This window comes from Artemia franciscana, chromosome 8 (assembly GCF_032884065.1).
Source record: "Artemia franciscana chromosome 8, ASM3288406v1, whole genome shotgun sequence".
NCBI classification, from domain to species: Eukaryota; Metazoa; Arthropoda; class Branchiopoda; order Anostraca; family Artemiidae; genus Artemia; species Artemia franciscana.
This window is the reverse complement of record NC_088870.1, coordinates 19,497,931-19,506,911: the sequence shown is the minus strand read 5'-3', so window position 1 is coordinate 19,506,911 and position 8,981 is coordinate 19,497,931.

Sequence of the window (8,981 nt, the reverse complement as noted above, 5' to 3'; positions counted from 1 at the left end):
TTTTCCTAAAATAGCGGCATCTTGTAAGTTTGAAGTAGATGCCGTGTAAATTAAATTTCCCTTCAGCTTCTAATCTTAGAAACGGATTCAAGAGTGACATCATTTATAGCAAATTTTGATTTTTCGGAGTGCTCTTTAAATATCCTGACCAAACTTATGGAATTTAGTTAGGTTAATCATAGTGAAATATGCTAAAAAAATGATGAAAATATAAAAGGTTAGTAACAAAATTATGGAAACTACAACAAAGAATTATGGAAAGCAGGCTGCACAAAACACATTACATTATATACTTAAACTAACCAAAAAAAAAAAAAAAACTCTATGTATTGAATATTTAATTATAATATGCCTAAAAAATAATCTATCTCATTGAACCTAAGCTAACTATCTCCGAATGCAAACAGAGAAACCGGTTTTAACAGATCAAACTTCTTGAGTCTGGTCGGGACGTTTAACAAGTACCTTTGTCAGTACTGTATCTGGACTTTACCGTTCTGTCTAAGAATTTTTTTTCTAGGATATTAAAAGAAGCAGTTTATTATGCGTGTTTACTTTTTTTTTCGGGGGTGATCGTATCGGCCCAGTAGTGTTATAATTCCGTGAGATGGCTCGCTCGAACAAAAATTATTGATTTTGAGTGAGCAATTTTGTTCATCGTAATTCAAAGGCCCAAAAACTATGCCTTTGGATGCAAAATGACCCTTCCCACACCCCCAGGGGAAGATCTTACAGTTATAAGATTTTCCAACTGTTTGTGCATAGTATTTGTTATTGAGAACCATGTGTATATTTTCCTATGGGGGACGAATTTTCTTCTGGGGGTTTTTCCACACGAGAATTTTCTACGGGGAGGGAAGTCTCCATTGGTGAACTTGTTAGGGAAAAATATAAACTGGAGCCTCATGCCAGAATTCCTAAACAAAATTATTTTGATGTGTCTTGCATTCTAATTTCTTTCTCAATTTTACGCTCGGAGTTATTTGGGGTGATTTTAAGGTCTAAATTTTCACCAGGATTGAATTGTCTAGAGAGTATTTCCATTGGGGGGGGGAGTTTATGGATGCGGAGCCAGATTTCCTGGCATTATTTGAAAAACGATCGGAGATTAAATAAAAAAAAGATTTTTCAACTGAAAATGTGGGCCATCATTAAGAATTAAGACAAGCAAAAATAATTTAGTGTATGATGGGGATTGCCCCCTCCTCAACACTTCGCTCTTTACCTTAAAGTTTTGGTTATGTTCCAATTCTGTAATAATGACTCCTGAAACACAAGGTCCATTTAATTAGAACAATAAGGAACTTTTTAAAAAGTACTAAAAAGCTTTTGCGTAAAGAGCAAAGAACCTGGGGAATGGGTTGTAAGCTATGCCTCATGGGCATATCAGGTTCTTATGGAAATGATGGCCATTTAAGCTTTGGAGGAAGATTATTTGATTGAAAACTTAAAGTTCTACTTCCTTTTTAACGATTAAAGGTGATCGGAGGGTAACGAGCCCTTTTCCCCCTCACGCTCTCTTTTACTCACATGTATCGGATCGAAATTTTAAGATAGCTATTGTGTTCAAAATAGTCTAAATGTCAAATAACTATGGTTCTGGCTTTGAACCCCACCCCTCGAGCCTTTAGAAAAAGGGCTATAAATTATGCTATGATACCCATCGTTAATATACAAAGCTTTTATGCAAGGCGTGGTCGTATAAACGTTCGAGGTAAATCGGGTAAATCCACCCAACTAAAATTTTGGAACAGTTATTTTGTTCAAAAATCCGCACAGACCCTGGGGCAAGGGTTGTAACTCATGCAAGTTGCCTGCTGTCAACACATATAGTTTTTGTGGAAGGGGTGGCCGTATCAACTTCGGAGGGGACAAATTCTATTAGAAATTGAAACTTTTAGTTCTTTTTTAAGAGTAAAAAGTGATCAAAGGGCAACCAGCCCCACCTCCCCTCCCTGACCCCCTTTGCCCCATAGGCATCCAGTCAAAAATTTTCAGAGAGCAATTTTATTTAGAATAATCCAAATGCCGAATAACTATGCCTCCGGGGTTGAACCCCCCTCTCCATCCCCTTGGGAACGAACTGTGAGTTATGCATGAACTGTGAGTTTTATGTGTAAATTGGTTATTGTTGCTTTAATACTTTGTTTACTTCGATACTTGGATTTACTGATTTTCGGGTAAAAGTTAATTTACAGGGCAAGGGCTGTAATTTATGCAAGTTGCTAATTGTTACTTTGATACTTTGTTTACTTTGATATTTTATTTACTTTGATACTTTATTACTTTGATAGTGTTACTTTGATACTAGTTTTGATACTCTGATGAAAATTTGATGTTGAAAATAAATTTGACTTGAAATAGTTTTGGGAAAAACTTGAAACTCTGGCAATAAGAAACGAACAAAAATCAATTTTTTTTTTAATCTGAAAAGAAGTTTTTCGAAGAAAAATAAAGGCTATATTAAATTCAGTTTTCAAACAAAGAAATAGATCCACGTGGGGACCTATAAACCAAACCCACAGCTAACTACTTACGCATTGATTTAATCTCAATAAAAAAAGGATTCAAAGATTCCTTCCTATTTTCTGCTCAAATCACTTCGGACATTATATGCAAGACGATCATCAATATAAAGGACAAGGCCACCTCTTACCATCTGTTTCTTATACAGCCTCTCCATCCTATATCCTGGAATATCTAAAAGAATATTCTTTTTTGAATCGAGGAAAGTTTCACATAATCCTATAACATCAGGACTTCCACCACTAACGATCAGTTTCAGCTCATCAAAAGATGAACGAAGTCCCTGAATGTTAAGATGAATCACAGAGAAAATATCATCACGTTTAGAGGAGGCAGAACCATTTAAATGCGAAACATACTTACTTTTATTAGCCGAATTAGAATCATTATTCTTCTAATTTCTACTTCCAACTGAATTGTTAATAATATTTTCAATATCTAAAGGATTATTTTGTAATTCAATTAAACGTTCCCCCAAAGAGTTGATACCAAACTAGTCGTCAATAAAAATCGCCGATTTACTCATGGTGGATGGCAGTTCCGCTCCATGACCAAACCCACCAGACCAAAGGTATAAGGAAAAAAGCAAAAAATAATTTAATCGAGGTAAGGATAAATAAGAAAAAGCAGGGAAAGAGAAGGAAAAAGAAACAAGGAAAAACCAAGAAATAAACAAATAATCAGCACTGGTAATTTAATCGCGAAAGAACCAAATATATGCCAAGATAGGAAATTTACCACATGAGTCATTGGCTCACGGTTTTACGGTTTTTAGGGCAATTAATGCTGTAGCAAGTATGGCCTGGAGCTTTACAACTAACAGAAAAAGGACTGTCCTTACACGGGGATTCAGATTTTGACTTATGGTCACTAGCTCCACATTTTGATCACAAGGTAGTGTTTGTGCAGTTTGCTGCAAGGTGGCCAGCTATATGGCAGTTAAAGTACCGACGAGGCAAAAACACAAACTCCTGGGTGGCAAGTCACTCATAGGCAATTTTTGCTGATTCTTGAAGGAACTGATCTAAGTCTTTTCTTGATTTGAAATACACTTTGAATGTGTGTGACGCACCACACTTAACTGTTGTGATGCATTTTGGGATTAAATCCTTCGGTGACGAGTCGACTAGTTCATCCGGTACTTGTTTAACAACAGCGACAAAAGCAGGCTCTTTAAGTGTAACATTTAGAGTGGGGTCAGAACGCTTTGCCTTTTCAACAATTAGACTAGCGGTTTCTTTAGACTAGACGACAAGTTTTCATTCATTCTTGCCACGGCGTAGCTCAGATACATCGCTGCCAGTGCTATGACAAAGACTGTCTACAAATGCTTGGCACTCAGTTGGGCCTTTTAGCTCTTTTGGAGGGTTTTTTAGTGTTACAGCATACGAGGGTTTGGGAATTGAGTCATGACTTTGGGGCAAGACCAGTGACTGGTCAGAGAGGCCACCTGAAGGGTGAGACATGTTTGCCAGAACGCTGTTCAATTTACGCGATAACTCATTGACCTTGGATACAACTGTGACATTTACGGCCTCTCCTATAGTTGGGACTTCGCAAGGACTAAGAATAACAAATTTTGCAAAGAGCTTTCTTTGCTTGGATGATAATATCACGATCAAAATAAGCGACAGCTGCCTTTTGGATTAACTCTTGCCTAACTCCATCAGTTAGAGATCGGATTAAAAAGTTCAAAACAGGATTCAAAATCAATTTGTCTTCCATTTCACACTGATCAAATGTTTTCTAAAATTAACCTGCCTCACTCCTTTACTCCTCCTTCCCTCTCTCCTTCCTCTCTTTTCTTTTTCTCTCCTTTCCTTCTATTCCCTCTCTCCTTACATTCAATTTAAGTCCACAGAATATCAAATATGTGAAATCGATAGATGTTGACACCTTGATAAACCGTCACACAAGTTTTAATTTAAACTGGTATGGATTAAAATTCATACCTCCGACTAACAGGTATGTGAAAATGAAAAATAATGTGAAATTTGTATTTTGATACTTTTTAACTTAGAGGTTCTATATACAAAGGTTTAAGAGGCAAACAATGTGGTCGTTGGAAGGGTAGAGGATGTGTCAAAATAGCAATATTTTATAGATGCTATTGGATATTTTGTTCCAGGACTATTAGACTGATGTGTCATTTTCTTGTCAAAATTGGATACAGATTGCACAACATGGTCAGGAAGTTTGCCATACATAAGAAAGCTACATAAGGGAATATGTTATTGTGTAATTAAGTGTTTCGGCTGTTCGTACATACGTAGGTAGACATTATTTTTTTTCCAAATTTAATAAGCACTGATTTGTAATTTGAATTACATAAGGTTGGGCCACACCTTTTAGGTTCGGGATTATTGGAATATTTTTCTCAGGGACCCTGATGTCCCGTCAGTCATTAAAAGTACTTGCTGAGCAAAGAGTGTTTTGATCCAGTTTTGTAAAAAATTGTGAAATACCGATCTTTTAAAGCTAGACAACTGACAGCAAGATGCCTGAGTAGTCTTGGAGAGGGACAAGGGGGAACACCTCCTATATTTGTTTTCCCCCTTAGATTTTTAAATATGCCTTTGTTGTATAATCTTGGGAAAATACCTTTCTTTGGCGTGTCATTAAAAACGAGAAAGACGAACAAAATACCTTCCCTAGATTTTGAAAATGAATTCTTCCTTCTAAATTTTCATGAATCCGCCACTCTTAGGAGAGTCTTTTAATTGGTTATTCTTATTTTCTATTTTATTATTTATTGCTCATATTATTCGTTGATGTTATTAATATTTTTTGTCTGAATTATTATTTCTCTATATTACTTTTATTATTATTTTTACTTACTCTTTATATTTATTACCTCGTATTTCGTTACAGAATGTTTGTTCTTCTGAGCATAAAAAAGATAGCTCCAGGAGATCCTTCAACCTTACTAGACGAATTACGATCCTATTTCGACTCCAACACCAACATAGAGTCAGATTGCGCTCTCTCCGATTATCTAGTGCCTTTCCTCATTCTGGCCACAGCATTAAAGTAATGAAGGCTCTTGAAAAAGTAAAATTGGTTGTGAAGAACCAGAAAGTGATACAGGGTCATCTAACTCAAATTTACTCACAAACAGTCAAGCTCAAGCCATACCAACGGCAATTCCATGTTGGTTATATGTTTGACAAGAGATCTGCAAAGCTTACCAAGAGTGCTGTTTGATCTTCAACAAGTACTTCTGCCTGTTCTATTTTCATGAAAACCGTAAACGAAAATGCTTAGTCGATATGTCTCGACCCAAATGGAACAAACAAATTTCGGTAGCCCCAACTATGGAAGCGTTTTTGGAAGAAAGTGGACCGAGAATTGGCCTTTTTGATGACTGTACCATACCAACTGACTTCTTCCATCGGTTATTTGACAGGAAGTTACTGAAAGTCACTATTGAGCAAACTAACCTGTACTTCTTTAAAAGATGGATAAATTAGTCTTCTCCAAGACCTTCAAGTCCCTAATCACGAGAACTCTTGGGGTTCTTAGACATCAACATAATTGTGTAATACCGTTTTCTCCCGGATACGAGAATGTACTGGGAAAGCTCAGAAGATATGCAGGTACCAGCTATCTATAAAAAAAAAACAATGACTAGGGACAGTATGTGTTCTATCTAACGGTTTATCCATCTCAATGACCACCGTGCAACATCAGAAAGGTGTGAGGACAAACTATTCAAAAATTTGACCATTGATTTAAAAGCTGAACATTCAGGTATCGGGTTCTTAGAGTGGGACACAGGCTCTCTAAGTTGGTGAGAGTATTACATTATTCAAAGGTTGATCCAGTATGAAGCATTATAGCCCAAAGAAGCCGGTTAAGTTTTACTTTGATTCAATTGTTGTTGTACATAAAAGAAAAATGTTTTCATTTGTTTGAGACAATAAGGAACACAAAAAATGATTCCCCGGAGCTTATCGAGGACAATAGAAGTGTCTTTTAGCGTCAAATCGGCATTCCTTTGAGCTGAAAATAATTGCTAGGAAGAAGGAGGACAGAAAAAAATGACGATATATTGTCCTAAAATAGTCAGTGACTATAATGCATGTATGGTCAGAGTCGATCATGCTGACATCTGGTGTCCAATGTTATAAGTAGTGGCATAGGCTATTCATTGGTCTCTAGAGCATGACCATGACAAACGCTTGTGCTTCTTATCAAGCAAGGAACCCGAAAGGGTTGAATTAGGAAATGAGGTTACTAGGTGGTTTTGATTAAATCAGGAATTAAGCAGGGCTAAGTTCTATCCCCATTTATTCGGATCATTTTTATTGACTTTGTCCTAAGGAGCAAGAAAAGTAGCTGCTAGATGTTTTCCAAAGAAATTGTTTTGTTGACCCAACAAAACAATTATTGTTTTGATTACCCAACTTACTGGCTGTATCTCACATAGTAAGATGTACGAGAATTGTGGTTTGATCCCGCTTTATAGGGATATTAAATAAAAAAAACAAGTTTTTTAAAATGAAAGTAAGGAGCGACATTAAAACTTAAAACGAACAGAAATTACTCCGTATATGAAAGGCGCTTTTCCTCCTCGACACCCCGCTCCTTACGCTAAAGTTTTTTATTGTTTTAAAAAGTGGAGTTGCGAGAAAGAATCAAACAAACTGAATTAACTTACGTAACAAACGTACATAACTAACGTAACTTACGTTACGTTTTATCCCAATTCTTTAAGAATGACCCCTGAATCAGAAAGGCCGTAGAATAAATAGTTGAAATTATTTAAAAATTTTTTAGCATAAAGAGCGAAGTATTTATCTCCTCCTAAATACCTCGCTCTTTATGCTAAAGTATTTTTAGAACCCTTCATATGCGTAATAATCTCTGTTCGTTTTAAGTTTTAATGCTTCTCCTTACTTTCAATTGAAAAAAACTATATTTTATATATTTTATATTTTATATTTTCATTGTTTTTTTTTATAGTAATGCTAGAAAGTCCTGCGCCCTTTTCATTGAATTTCTCTTCCCCCATGAAATACTCCTCCAAGGAAAGATCCTCCCATATATCCCCCTCCCCTGAACCCCACACCCAAACCAAAAAAATCCCCCTGATAACGTCGGTACACTTCCCAGTAACCATTACTGTATGTAAACATTGGTCAAAGTTTGTAACTTGCAGCACCTCCTCCAGAGACTGTGGGGGGTAAATCATCCTAAAAGACATAGTTACTATGGTTTTCGACTATGCGGAACAAAATGGCTATCTCAAAATTTTGATCCGTTGACTTAGGGAAAAAAAGAGCGTGGGAGGGGGGCTAGGTGCCCTCCAATTTTTTTGGTCACTTAAAAAGGGCACTATAACTTTTCTTTTCCGTTAGAATGAGCCCTCTTGCAACACTCTAGGACCACTTGGTCGATACGATGACCCCTGGGAAAAAAAAACAAAAAAACAAATAAACACGCACCCGTGATTTGTCTTCTGGCAAAAAATACGAAATTCCACATTTTTGTAGATTGAACCTTGGAATTTTTTCTATAGGGTTCTCTGATACGCTGAATGCGATGGTGTAATTTTCGTTAAGATCCTATGACTTTTAGGGGGTGTTACCCCCTATTTTCCAAAATAAGGCAAATTTTCTCAGGCTCGTAACTTTTGATGACAAAGACTAAATTTGATAAAACTTATATATTTAACATCAGCATAAAAATCCGATTCTTTTGATATATCTTTTAGTATTGAAATTCCGTTTTTTAGAGTTTCGTTTACTATTGAGCCGGGTCGCTCCTTACTACAGTTCGTTACCACGAACTGTTTGATAGTGAGAAAATGAATGAGCTTGCTAGGACACGTTCTGTGGATGATGGATAACAGATTGCCCAAGACTGTGCTTGTCAGCCAGCCGTCTAGGACAAAAAAAAAGCAAATCATTCCCGAACGGGATGGGAGGGTCACGTTCTGTGGATGATGGATAACAGATTGCCCAAGACTGTGCTTGTCAGCCAGCCGTCTAGGACAAAACAAAAAGCAAATCATTCCCGAACGGGATGGGAGGATTTAACAAAGGATTTAAGGGAAGTGGAAATTTATTGGGATGTCGTAAAGAGGGCGTCTTTGAATGGAATGGGTTGGAATATATACTATCTTTACTATACATATATACTATATATATATACTATAAATATATACTATACTATATTTTGGCAAGGGATGAAAAAACTTAAAAATCTTAAAAAAGATAACCAAAAGTTTGCAGCTTAGAAGAATCCGTTGTTAGAAATCAGACTTGCTTGAATAATCAAATATCTTTGAAAAGACCCCAGTATGAAAAGACATAAGGTTGCTTAAAAAGCAAAAACGAGTAATTACAAAAATATTTGTATATATTTGGACAATGGATTACAACAATTCAAAAACCTTTCAAAGAAAACCAAACGTTTCAAGCTTAGTAGACAATTGGTGTTAGAAATCGGAT